This window comes from Ambystoma mexicanum, chromosome 7q (assembly GCF_040938575.1).
Source record: "Ambystoma mexicanum isolate Mex_15411 chromosome 7q, UKY_AmexF1_1, whole genome shotgun sequence".
Classification (NCBI taxonomy): Eukaryota; Metazoa; Chordata; class Amphibia; order Caudata; family Ambystomatidae; genus Ambystoma; species Ambystoma mexicanum.
The window spans coordinates 688,607,512-688,621,331 of NC_090941.1; the positions used below are offsets into that span (position 1 = coordinate 688,607,512).

The window sequence follows — 13,820 nt, forward strand, 5'->3', positions numbered from 1 at the left end:
GAGGTGTAATATGTCGTTCTTGAAGATTTAAGACAGAGGCACTTCCTGACTTGCCTTTCAGGAGGACGCTGTACGAGAATATCCTCTAAAGATAATGATAGATTGGTTCAGACACCTGCATTATTTGGGAATAATTTGATTTCTTTATAAGGGGCATTTGTTTTTCGAAGTAAACTACTGTTATATATTCTACAACAGGTGCTATTTCCCCATGTATAAGGAAAACTGAATTTAACAGGACAAGCTGCCTCTGCCAGCATACTTTCTAAAGACACAGGTAGAGGGTCACTATATGAACCAACTACCAACTGTAACCACGTTTTGGTCATTATGGTGATGTCAAGCTGGTCATGACTTTACACATCTGCTGAATTTCCAGGGTTTTATTATGTTAACTCTGCACAACTTAACTGCATCTTAACTAAGGTTTTTTCAGTGAATTTAAAGGGTTTAGCTATGCCATCTTGGTTTACGTGCCACTAGCCATGGCTCTCAGCTATGGCTAGTGTACATGTTCCTCCAATATGTTCCTTCTGGACCCACTAGGTGGCCACGGCCTTTGCCCAGATCCACCATCTTGCGCTGCATACTGTCTTCTGGTGTTACCAGCTCTATTGTAGTCAGCTTTTCTCTGTTCGCGTAGACTCAAGGCTTCAGGCGCTCCTGGCTTGGTCTCTCCGTAATATACGTTCCTCAGAGGCGCAGAGGAGAATGTTCCCAAACTCTCCCAAGCTGGGCTATGCCCCGGTCCTAAGGCCGGCCAGCGACTTCCTAGGTAAACTGCCCTTGTCGCTGGGCCCAGCCATCCTTGCCCAACACCAAAAGCAGATTATGGATCTGAAGAACGCCAGTCTTTCTAGAGCATTTTTGGGTGGGAACCTTGATGCAGCTTCTTCAGTGTCTGCTCAGACATGGCCCTTAGGGAATGGCAGCCCATTGCCATTATCACCATCTTCATCCTCAACATCCCAGGGAACAAAAAGACGAAGTAATGAGCGATAAGTTCCCTTTGATATTAAGCAGCAGCGGATCCAGTCTCTGCAGCAGTCATCTGTTCTATTTCGTCAATTAGTGCCTTTAAGAGAAGATTGCAGATATTCGGTTCAAGCGTCAATGAAAATACCAGTGATTCAGGCACCACCTCAGACCCCAGATGTGAAAGGACGTTTACCTCAGTGCATAGCTTGAGAATCTTGCAATAATCTAGAAACCACACTTCCAGTAGCCAAAGATAAGCTGAGTGTGCAAATACTGGAGTTGTTCCAAGCATGTCAACAAGCTAGTGACCTAAAGAAGACAGACATCTGTCGAGAAGAGCTTCAGAGGAAGATTCAGCAGATGTTTCGAAGCAGCAGACTATTTGGTTGGATCATCGCTGAATGGATTTAGTACACAGGATAGTGATGCAGATTTGTGTCTAGTTATGCAGGAGGAACTGGTAAATCAGGAGACTGAAGCAAGACACATTCTCACCATGATTCTAAAGTACTTCTACAATAGACTTGCGTACATTGAAAAACCTCAGCTGATCAGAGCTAAAGTGCCAATAGTGAAGTTCACGGATACGTCAGTGGTGTGGAGTTTGAAGTGAATGTTAACAATGCTGTAGGAATAAGAAATACATTTCTCCTCCGTACTTATGTGCACATTGAGAATAGAGTTCATCCTTTAGTCTTGGTTGTAAAACAGAGGGCGACTCATCTTGGAATAAATGATGCCAGCCGTGGTACTTTGAGCAGCTACACGCTTCTGTTGATGGTTCGGCACTCTTTGCAAACTCTTCCTGGGCCTATCCTTCCATCCCTTCAAAGGAAATACCCATAATGTGTTGCTCCTACTATGCAGCTGAAGCTTGTGCCTCTAGCCCCAAGTCAAATTCCTCCATTCTTTTCATGAATGGATCATCTATTGGAGAGCTTTTTGTGGGCTTCTTGAAGTATTTTGCCACTGAATTTGACTGGCTCAAGCACATGATTTCAGTTTGTGAAGCCAAAGTACTACCAAGACATGCCTTTGTCCCTGGCCATGAGCACGGCCTTCGGCCACTGTGTCCCCTTTACATGTTGCCCAATAGTTTTCATACTGGTGAAACCCACTATTGATCCCAACAATTCCACTTTCTATAGAGCAGTCTCTCCTGCCCCACCACTCCAAAATCTTTGAGCATGTTTTCAATCACATTTTGAACCACCTGGAGTCTGACACAGTCTGTGATCGCCTCCAAATAGGATTTCAGAGTGAACACTGCCTGAAACTGTTCTTGGCCATATCTCCAACTCTTTGTCAACTGATCACCACTCCGCTCTCCTCCATCCTCATCCTATTTTATATCTCGGTCTATGACACAGCAGATCATTCCTCTCTCCTTCAAACCCTCCCTTCCCCCAGCTTGAAGGACACTGCCCATGACTGGGTTGCCGCTTAATTGTCTAAATTACTCCCTTTCATGAAACTCGGACTCCTCTTCCCCCGCTCTGATGTCATTCGGCAGGGATTAGTCCATGGACCACTCCTCTTCACCTTCCTCCACTTCCGTGAACTCAACCAATCCTTTGACTTTCAATAACACCTCTTTGAAGATAATCCAATTTTCCTCTTTTCCCTCCTTCACTCAGAGCATCTCAGAACACATCACCCATTGTCTCACAGCTATCTGACACTGGATAGCTCTACACTGCCTGCTGCTAACCAAAATGGAAGGAAGTTCACCTTCTCCCGACTTACAATGCGAACCCCACTCCACCTCCCTCTCTCGACTTCCTCTCTCCATCACCCAAGGCTCACAAACCTGGTGTCCTCTTCGACAGAGACCTTAGACTCTATCAATGTATCCCTACCAGCGCTACCATGGCCAGGATCAACCTCTTGAATACAAGAAAGATTTGCTTCCACCTCACCCATCACAGAGCCAAGGCTCCTCTACCCTGGTAACGGGACTGCTGCTCTGGCCTACTCCTTGGTCTCCCCCTCTATTCTTTCTCCCACCTGAACAATGTCCTCAACTTCCCCACATACACCTTTCTAAATCCTACCGAGAACCATCCCTGCCTACCGACATCATTCTGATTGGCTCTCCCTGCACAATTGCTCCCTATTCAAATTCCTACTCCCTCCCATACATCCCTGACTGCATATTCTTTTACTCGCACTCTCGGGGTCCTCTGCTTCCGTCAACCTTTCTGTGCCATTCCTCCACTGCCTCCTCCCGGTCCCACTATTATCCCTACTTTGCTTTCATCACTGACATACCCTCCCTCTAACCATCAAAGACAGACCAACAGTGGAACTCTTCAGAAACGGACTCAAACACCACCTGCTATCTCGCAAGAAAAGTTTTCCTGCCCTTCACCACTGCCTCCCAACCGACACCCATTACTCCTCTGACATTATGCCACTCAGGAATGTAACTACATAAACAGACAATGGTACTAGGCCATGGAAGTGTATCCTATTGATGCCTGTCCCCTTGTTAATGTCCCTGGCTTATGTTCCTTGTTGGAGCTTCCCCTCCATCACCAGGCTTACACACAATCCACTGACCACCGCATGGTGTAGAGGCACACTCATCCCAGGTGTGTCTGCATCATCTGATACTTCCTCCGACGTAGGTTATTACTACTGGAAATGACACCCTGTCTTTCCAAATAAATACAAACATAAACATAAATCTACATCGAGAAGGCAGCCCTTCAAGAACAAAAGATGTGCTCAAGGACGCGTCTTGCATTCTCACAGCAAAGCCCAAAATGCACATCATGCCTGGGTAAAACACCCGACACAAAGATGCTGTTTGCACATGAATTCTTTCTGTTTTTAAGCATGAACAAACCTGCAAATTAAGTATTATTTTACTCACTTGTGTGTGCCAAGTGCACATATAAGTGAGTACAAAGCTTTGAGACTTAAACAGAAAGTAAACAGAAAGAGTGTGTGCTAGATAGTGTATGGTCAGCATGGATAAAGTGACTCTGATTCACACTGAACCCAGCGGTCCTTGCAAGGCTATATAAAACGAAAGAACCCTAAAGGTGCCAACTATTTATCTATTAATAGTAGTGAATGAATATTGCATTGCAGGTAAGTCTCATTTCTTTCAGAATGGATAACGATGGGATGCGCTTAACTCTTAACAAATGTTCACTGGCTGACTTTTACAGGCTTTTCACATGTTCAAGGTTGCCTGGAGTGAAGGAATTGAAACTAAAGAAAACATGAAAATATCTGGCCTAATAACCAGTGCTGTAAGGATGTTTTACAAACCTCGACCTTAGTCTATAGATTCCCAGATCAAAAAGTTGCTAAATAGCGACACAGTGCAGACAATCTAATGTAATTTTGCCCAACAACAAAAATAAAACTAGTGTAGAGATGAAGGGCTCGCATGTATGCATCCTATGTGAGCTCTAGGCAAGAATCCACTTCTAGGGTCTCCCCGTTATGTTCAGCTAGGGGTGAAAACCCCATTTCAGGATATTTTCATAATAATTTGGTGATTTGTGTAGTGCTTTGTTCCAGATTTCTCTAGCTCCTAAGTGATGTATTAATCATTGTGACCATTATCACTCATTCTTTGTATTGAACTTACCGACCTGGGCGCGGGGGTGGTGATGGGATGAGTGGGCCTGACTGGGGTATCGAAGCCATGGCGCATGGCATTGTCTTGTTACCAAGGTAAGCGTGTTGCACTTGAGCTATCTTCCTGGATAACGTAATAGTGAGTAAGGTGGCGCAACCAGAACAGTCTGCAGAGGCTCAGAGGACCTGCCCTTTGAGCTGCCAGCTAAGAAGGTGACTGCGGATCTAGAAATGATGCGCAAGGTGCTGAGGCATGAGACTGGTAGATAAAACAGAGTGGAGGTGAGCTGTAACAAGTAGCCACAGAGAAGAACTAGATAGGGGCTCTGTTTATCTGGAACCAGTTGGCTGGTCCCTTGGTTATACAAGTGGATTGTGGCAAGGAAGATGACTGGGAGGTGATAAACCCTAGCCTGGATGGATCGGTTGCCTAGCGGGATCAAGCCCTCTTAGCCGGGCTCTCTAGTGCCCCCCCCATATGCCGACATTTTCATGTTGTCCGGGGAGGAGCACATTCTTTCTTCTTGACTGCTGAGAAAACAGCCACCTACTGAGTGTATCATTAGCCTAAATGCAATATACTAGGCTCTAGTACCTCGATTGTGCACTAACTCCGAACCCGGCTAACTCTCACCTGATTGTGCACCTCAGCGCCATTGTGTACTAGCATTTCCTGATTGTACTGTACTTTAGCATTTTCAGTGTGCATTAACATATACTGTGCGTTAGCATTTTCAATGTGCATTAACTGCAAACCCAGTCTCTCAACTGATTGTGCATCTTAGCACCACCGTGCATTAGCATTTCCTGATTGTACTGTGCATTAGCATTTTCAATGTGCATTAACTGCAAACCCAGTCTCTCACCTGATTGTGCACCTTAGCACCACTGTGCTTTAGCATTTCCTGATTGAACCATTACACAAGCGTGTAGCATCTAGCTTAGACGGATCTAGATGGGACCCACCAGAACTCAGTCCCTCGCATGAGTGCGCACCTTAGCTCCACTGTGCATTAGCACCCTTAGCCTCCTTACATTGAGCTTTTAGTATCTCGAATGGGCAACAGCCTGAACCTAGCTCTTACTTTATGATTGTGCATCAACCTCTGACCACACCAAAAGTGAGCATTAGAAATCTCTAACCACTTGCGCTCCCAATCACAGCGACAGGAGTACTGAAATTCCCGGGCCAATTCCAAAATCTGATTCCAAAATCAGATATGTCAACCTGGACCTTCCTCATCATGTTCCCATTCTGTCTGGTTCCGCATGACATCCCCTGTACAGGGTCACACTTCCTCTCACACCCCAATGGCCTCACCAGACCAGCTTGCCCAAGACACCACCCAATACCCTATCTCACCCCCTTCCTACCTAACACCAATCCTTTCAAGCCTACCTCCACCATCGACTCACCGTATAGCAGTTACCTCCAGCCTCCAAAAAGCGCTACAGACCACCCCCTCCGGACTCCATACCCTCACAAACCCAGCAACTCCCACCCCTGCACAGGCTCATCAAGACTCGCCCGACTCAGATCCAGAACTGCGACCATCCCTAACCTAGGCAACAAACAAAACAGAACCTTACCCAAATCTGCCTCTCATCGCACACACATTACACCTACAATAGACCAGATCACACCCTGCCTGAACGCACCCTCCATTCACACCCCCATCAAAAATAAATCGCCATACCACCGAAACTATTAAAGGTGCACTCATCAATGCGAGATTCTTAGTCGTCCATGCCCTAGACATAGCCGACATTATCTCACTCAATGAACTCAACTTCATAGCTATTACTAAGACCTGGTTCCATCCAGCTTCTGGCCCTTCTCTATCGCTAGCTATACCCAATGACTACACCATCTACCGTGCAGACAGACAAACAGACAAAGGTGGCGGAGTAGCCATTTTTGGAAAAAGTTCCATCAACATAAGGCACATACAAAACCAATCCCTCCCTTCAGCATAACTACTCACCATCAAACTAGCCACAACCCACATAAGCACAATCACCATCCACCTCATTTACAGACCGCCAGGCCCTATACTATCCTTTAATGACGATATAGCCCTTTTACTCTCCAACAATACCAAACCCAACTCACGACTACTTATCCTAGGAGACTTTCCCCTAGGTTTCAATGATGAGAAAGATGACAAAGATAACACTATCGCTAACACCATCTCAGAATTAGGACACACCATATCTCACAACCCACACACAACAAAGGTTGCATCCTTGACTGGATAGCTGATCTTAATTGTAATACCACCATTCTATCCAACACTCCATGCACTTGGACTGACCACCATCTCATCACTTTCACCATCAACAAAGACACTCAAACACCTAGGCCTCCTCCCAATGCTCCACCTATACTCACAAGAAACAAAAACATCACAGTAGAGAAACTCCTCCCTTTACTCCAACCCATCATCGACCTTTCACCAACCATGACTAACCCTACTGAGCTAGTAGAACTATACAACACAACCATCCTCAAGGCTATAAACACCATAGCTCCACTCAAGCTAAGGAAAGCCAAACCACATGCACATCTCAATTCTTGGTTCACACCCGAATTAAAAATGCTCTCCAAAACCAAAAGACAAGCAGAACTAGCATGGAAACAGTCACCATCCACCAATAAGACATCTTATGCACTAGCTTCCAACTCCTATAAGACAGCAATCATTCAGTCAAAAAGAATTATGTACAATGAAAGAATCTGCAACGCCAAATCCAACACCAAAGAGCTCTTCAACATCCTGAGAGATCTCGAATCACACTCCCCCATTCCAGACACATGCAACAAAGACATCCACTGGTGCACGAACATTGAGGAAGCCCTCTTAAGCAAAATCACTATGCTACAAGCCAAAATCGCGACGAAGAAAGAAAGTCTCACCCTCACTGACAACACCACCCCCTCCACCCATACCCAAACCACCCCACAAAATGCTGACAATAACCTCTGAGTTCTCCACCATAACCATCAAAGAGGTCGAAGAAATAATCAACTCACTGAAACCGTCCAAATGCCAAGGTGACATCTATCCAGCCCCGGTCATTAAAGATGCAGCCAAACAACTTGCTCCCTTTATCACATCCCTCATTAATTCATCTTTTGCATCCAACATAGTGCCCAACAACCTCAAGGACTCTTGGGTTCTTCCCTTACTTAAGGAACCCACCCTAGACCCAAGTGTCCCCACCAACTATAGACCCATTACGACTGTACCATTCCTCCTACAAATCCTTGACAGAGATGCCTACCTCCAGATACAGAACCACCTTGAGAAAAATAACTTACTAGGACTTAGACAATCAGGCTTCCGCCCCAAACACGGCACAGACACTGCCCTGATTGACCTTAAGACAAAGATGGATAACATTAAAGACAATGGCAAACTGGCCCTCCTTCTCCTCCTCGACTTATCGGCCGCCTTTGACCTGGTCAACCACGACATCCCCTGCAAACATCTATCCTTTGCAGCCAAATTCTCAGACAATGCTAACGCATGGATTCAGTCCTTCTTGAACAACAGATCCATGAGAGTCTTCGCACCCACAGCCTCTGCCAATCCAGCACCAGTCACATGCGGCGTCCCACAGGGCTCCTGCATCTCCCCCACTCTACACAATGTGTTTACGAAACTCCTTTTCGACATATTGGACCGTTTGGGCGTCATCTACACCAACTACGCAGATGACACCCAAATACTGATCCCTCTAACAGGCGACTACTCCACTGACCTCACTGCTCTTAACAACATATATTCCATCATCCAAGAATGGATGGCCAAACATGGCCTATGCCTCAACGACGACAAGACTGAGCTTCTTCTCCTAGGATCCCAACCCAGACTGAATAATCGACAAACTATCATGCATTCACTATTGACGGCAACAACATTACTGTCTCCAATAGCGTCAAAACCTTAGGAATCTACCTCGATTCCTCCCTTACTCTGACAAGACAGATCAATTCCAACTCATCCGCCACTGCTTACACCTGTAAGCTTATAAATGCTAGCAGACCCTATCTCTCACCATCCAATTGCACCACCTTAGCTAGAGCGCTAGTCCTCTCCAAAGTCGACTATTGTAATGCTCTATACATGGGCACCAGCCAGAAAAACATTAACAAGCTGCAAGTTATCCAAAATAACGCCCTGCGAGCAGCCTTGAACATACCCAAACATGAACACATATCTGACATCAGACGCTCCTGCCAATGGCCATCTATACCACAAAGAATATAATATAAAACCCTCTCACTCACGCACAAATGCCTAGCTAACCAAGCACCAGGATACCTATCAGACAACCTCATTCACCACACCCCAGCTCATCCTACCAGATCAGCTCAAACACACTGTTTAAATATCCCGAGATACAAACTCCACAAAGCAGGTGGCACTAGCTTCCCGTGCTTGCCTCCAAACTCTGGAACTCACTTCCACTCGAGCTTAGAACAGAACCGTCCTTTCACAGGTTTAGACACAGCGCCAAAACTTGGTTACTGTCCAAAGAAACGTAAATTGCATAGTTTCATCTTAATAGTATGCACTCAGCCTGTAAATTTGTAAATCGGCCTGTACATTACCTGTAACTGTTATTTTTATCCACATATGGATCATTCTAAATTATTTCTGTATACCTAGAACTGCCTGATAATATCCTAAACCTCTGATATTGTCCCACCATGTTGTATCGTACTGTTTTGCTGTATTCATTTTGTTGTATTCATCTTAAGCACCTGGATGCCCCAGGGCCAGGCGGCGCTATACAAATAAAACTAAACTATACAAGCCATTGTGCTTGGCCTCTGGCATCAATCTCATCTTTCAGTATGTCCTTCCTGCATATGGCTCTCAGTCGCACCTTCCACTGCATCAATCGTCTGCTCTGTTCAGTCTGTGTTCCCTGAACTTTTCCTTACCTAGTCCAATGAAGCAGGTTATACACCAAGCCCTGAATAGGCTTGTTACATTCAGGAATGAGGCACTTAAGCATAAACTTTGATAGTGGCCAGTCAGCTCTGTTTGCACCCTTGTTTGGCTCCTCTGCCACTGCAGAGCCAGATTGACTTGTCTTTGCAAAACTCTGCTCAATTGAGCTCATTTTAAATTCCTTCTGAACTCCTTACCCATGCTGTTTATCGCTACTAGCGTCCTCTCTCAAGTGGCAGTTGGCGCGACTTACTAGCAATGCAACACAATTGCAGATGTTTTCAGAGTTTTGATTTTACCTTGGAAATGGAGGTGCTGAAATGCCACACCTTCATGCAGGTCTTTCCCCCTTCCATTATTATTGATGCTACTTTTGAAGTATTCAAAGTACAGTTACCAAATTTCCGATACAAGAGCCCACTCGACTGCTTTCAGGTCTCACATGCTCACTGGTTTCAACAAGAACTCTAGTGCCCTGTATCTCGCAGATACAATGCCTGTCTTGTTTTTCCTAACAGCAGCACAGTGTTTTGTGCAATCCTGGGTCTGCGACCTTCTAGGCAGGCCCCTGCCTATTAGTTCTACATTGATGCTGCCAGGGGAAAAATTGGCCCTTCCCGACTCTGATGTGAGTTCAGAGGTCTAGAGGATTTGGCTTACCATTGTCAAACTCAAACCATGATCCCACAAGCCTTCAAGTCACCATCTTCCAGGCCCAATGAAGACATACTGCGCCCACAGGAACTTGTGAGCCCCTTAGACCCTCTCCCACCCCCATTCATCAAGCAAACAGCAGCAGCCCACTGATGAGTATGCTAACACTCCCTAGCAAGCTAGCCTTCCACCTGGCACGGAACTCGTCAGAATAAGCTTTCAAGAGCCACCATGCAGGGCTTGATCCGTTGTGTGTTGTTCACTGGAATTAACAGTGTTCTCTTTGTTCTCTTTTCTGCCTGTCACCACAAACTCTATCCAATGACAGACAGAAAAGCAAGGCCTCCATTCTGTCACCTGGCGCACAGATTCCCTGATATCCCTGAAGGACTTTCCCAGGTAGCCCTATTTCGATGACAAATGTTAGGACTTGTATCTTTTTCATTCTTTTAGGCCAGATATATCCTACCATTACAAAAACAGTTCTATGATCAGAGCGGACATCCACACCGGTCTCTATTTTTAGATGACACCCTTTCTTTAGGGAGAGTGAAAGTGGAGCACAGCAATTAGCCCCCTACCTACCACTGGGAAAGAAAGATTGATCACCATGAAGGAGATAATGCGGTCGCAGGCCCTCTGGTCTATTATTTCCACTAGGTAATGAGTGGGCTGTTCTCCCTCTTTCATGTACAGACTTACCAGGAATGTTATAACTTGCATTGCAATTTTCTGGTGTGGGAACTCTTGATGCTTAAGAGTAACGGGCGATAGAAACAGTTCATCCTATGATATGATAAGTCATTTATAACGCGCCTGTACACAAGTGTTTCTAGGCGCGAACACAACTTTTACGGTCTTCCCGGTTATGCTGGGACACACACAGGGTATCAGGAGAGAACCTGATGAGGGCTATAAAGGGACCTGGAGAAAGATATTACTATTACTGCTACACCCAAGAGTGGAAGCAGAGAGAGATCCTTGTGAAAGAGAACCTGCTACTACTGTAAATAGCTGCCGTTCATAAATCTGCTTATTAGCAAGTTTGGGCTATTCACCAACAAAGTTATTCTACTCTGCCAGTTCACTGGTTACCAGTTAGGAACCTTGTCATAACTATGAAACGACTAGCTCACATTCAACTGGTGCCTGCACCGTCTCCCCAAAATGATTTTCTTTATATCAATACAACCCTACCTGCAACGCAAGAAATGTTAATTCACAACATTTAACAAACATGATTGCATAGAAGCAGAACAGCAACCATAACAATTGGTTTAAAAGAACAATGAATGCACTGGAAAGGCAATTTACATTTTATGATATCTGGTCAAGTACGGAGTCTTGAACAATTTACGAGATAGTAAACTGTATATGCAAGCGGAACATAACTATATTCAAGCTGATAGGCAGTTTATACAATACATTGCACAAACAAATACTGTTGAAAACGACCTACACATAAAGTTTGGTATTCGCTCTGGCAGTACACTCTCCCATTGTCTCAATGGAGCTGTGCTTAGTTGAATAGGTCTCTTTGAAGTCAAATCTTATCAGCAGCCATGAATGACTCAACAAAAGTCAATATTTCCAGCTAGCACAACACAATTATCAGCATAATCAATAAACTGCACACAATAACGTAGATAAGAAGTTATTAAACCTAGATTAGTGATTAATTCTAGATTTAAAAAGATTCAAGGTTACTGCAGCGCCAAGGACTGAAAAAATGAGTTCAGCGTGAACAAATATTGATACTGGATAACGAGATACTGCGACACATTCTACTTTTTCAGTTTTAAACACAGGCCCTTCCTTCCACAGTGCCACTCTGAAAGCGAGGTTCAACAGCCCAATATGTGCTCTGGCCATAGCTCACCAATGCCGCCTTTGTGCTACATACCGTTCTCAAGGTGGAACTCCAGGTTAAGTCCTCTTCTCATACCAAGCACGAGGGTGGAGGAGCGAGCTAAGAGTAAATAAAAGGCTCCTCTGGTGGCAATTAAATGAACAAAACAAAAAAAAAAGTGTTCCGTTTGTAAAGGGGTGGCGAGTGTATGTTTCGCTTGCAGTCTTTGGCATGGTAATTCTGTGAAACCCCTTACAAGGCACTGCTCTGCCTAGAGCACACTGTCCTCCTAAAAATACACAAGACTCCACTCGTTCAACACACATTATGTTAACCTCTTCCACAGGCTAACCAGTGCAAGGAGAGCCCGGCAAGCCCTCCATGTTAGATTTCATGGCAAGATGGTGGGAGTGCATCCATTCTAAATTGTGTCGAACTGTTGTCATGTCCTCCCTTGGTTAAACCCTCCTTCAGTTTCCTTGGTAGAAGGAAAGTGCATAGACTAGGATAAAGGAAGAGCCAAAACAGACATAAATAATGCAATCAATAATGATATGGTGTATAAAGGGATGCGAGGGGCACAATTCAGCATTTCCAACACACATAAATGCTAACTTAAAAGTATTATGATATAATGAAGTACGTGTATTTTATAGAACATTGCATTACATGTAAAACAAGTGTATCAAAAGGAAACAATGATATTTCATGGTCAAATAGTGATATACTGAACATTTCCCTATTTATATAATGAAAAGAAGCCTTGGGAGTGCTTCCGAGGCGCAGGTCTGTTATTGAACCTACCAATGTATAAACGAGTCATTTTCCCTTTCCTTGCAGCTTTTTTAACCATTGTGGAGCAGGTTCCTTTCCTTTCAGAAAAAGTACGCACAAACACCCACCCATCTTAATTTATTTTGGTGACAAAACTTCTGTAAAGGTCAATGTGTACTTCAAAACACGTATGCAGAGGTCACTGGGTATCGAGTACAGTCTAATGCTTTGAAACTCTGAAGTTCAACTGCCCACCTGAAAGAAAACAGGAGCATACTTTTCAATATTGTGTTTTCTCATTGGGACATGCATAGGGGCTCCATCGTGAAGAATTCTTTTAAACCAAACGTAAGTTCAACTGACATAAGAAAAGACAGCCAATGCTGTCAAACATTAGCAGCATTTGCAAAAACAGAGAAAAACTACACAGTTTAAAGTCAGAAGAGGACGATGACAATCGTCCATGAAGGGCCATTTAACACGGCACCGTGCACATTAAAATAAGGTGGATGTCTGCTGGCCAGAAGAAAACACAAAATCGACCCTGGGTAGCAAGCTGCAAAGAACTATAGGAAGTAGAGTGGAAGTGCCAAATTCACAGACGGACCAGAGCCACGTGACGGGAGACTAATCTCAAAACAAATATCTTCTTCACGCAATAGTTTCATTCTGTGCAATTCAGGTCAGTAAAACATGTATTTAGATTCAGTCATCAGAATGGGAGTTGGTTCATATTGTGAGGCCCAACGGCCTTGCAGGATGCTAGCCCCTGGCCACCACAAATACACAAACATGTGCGTTCGGTCCGGGCTGCGTCTGCATTCTGGAGCGCATGTGCAGGGAAACCCTTTTTATTCACTGTGACCGAGTTACATCACTCCGTCGCGGGCATCGTGTGACTCACGTCACCACATCCCTCCTTTTTCGTAACAATACAAACATTATCACAACTAAACAGGATGGTGCAGCAACACATCGAAACTTAACATAATTGCATAACTTGA

At 44.6% G+C, this 13,820-nt stretch overlaps 1 protein-coding gene and 1 pseudogene across 1 annotated transcript in view; one reads left to right on the forward strand and one right to left on the reverse strand.

Moving 5' to 3' along the window:
• TNFRSF19 (TNF receptor superfamily member 19) overlaps window positions 1-13,820 on the reverse strand; it is a 264,598-nt gene that overhangs the window by 69,954 nt on the left and 180,824 nt on the right. The gene's annotated exons all lie outside the window — the stretch shown is intronic.
• LOC138528810 (poly(A) RNA polymerase GLD2-B-like) lies at window positions 742-2,102 on the forward strand (annotated as a pseudogene).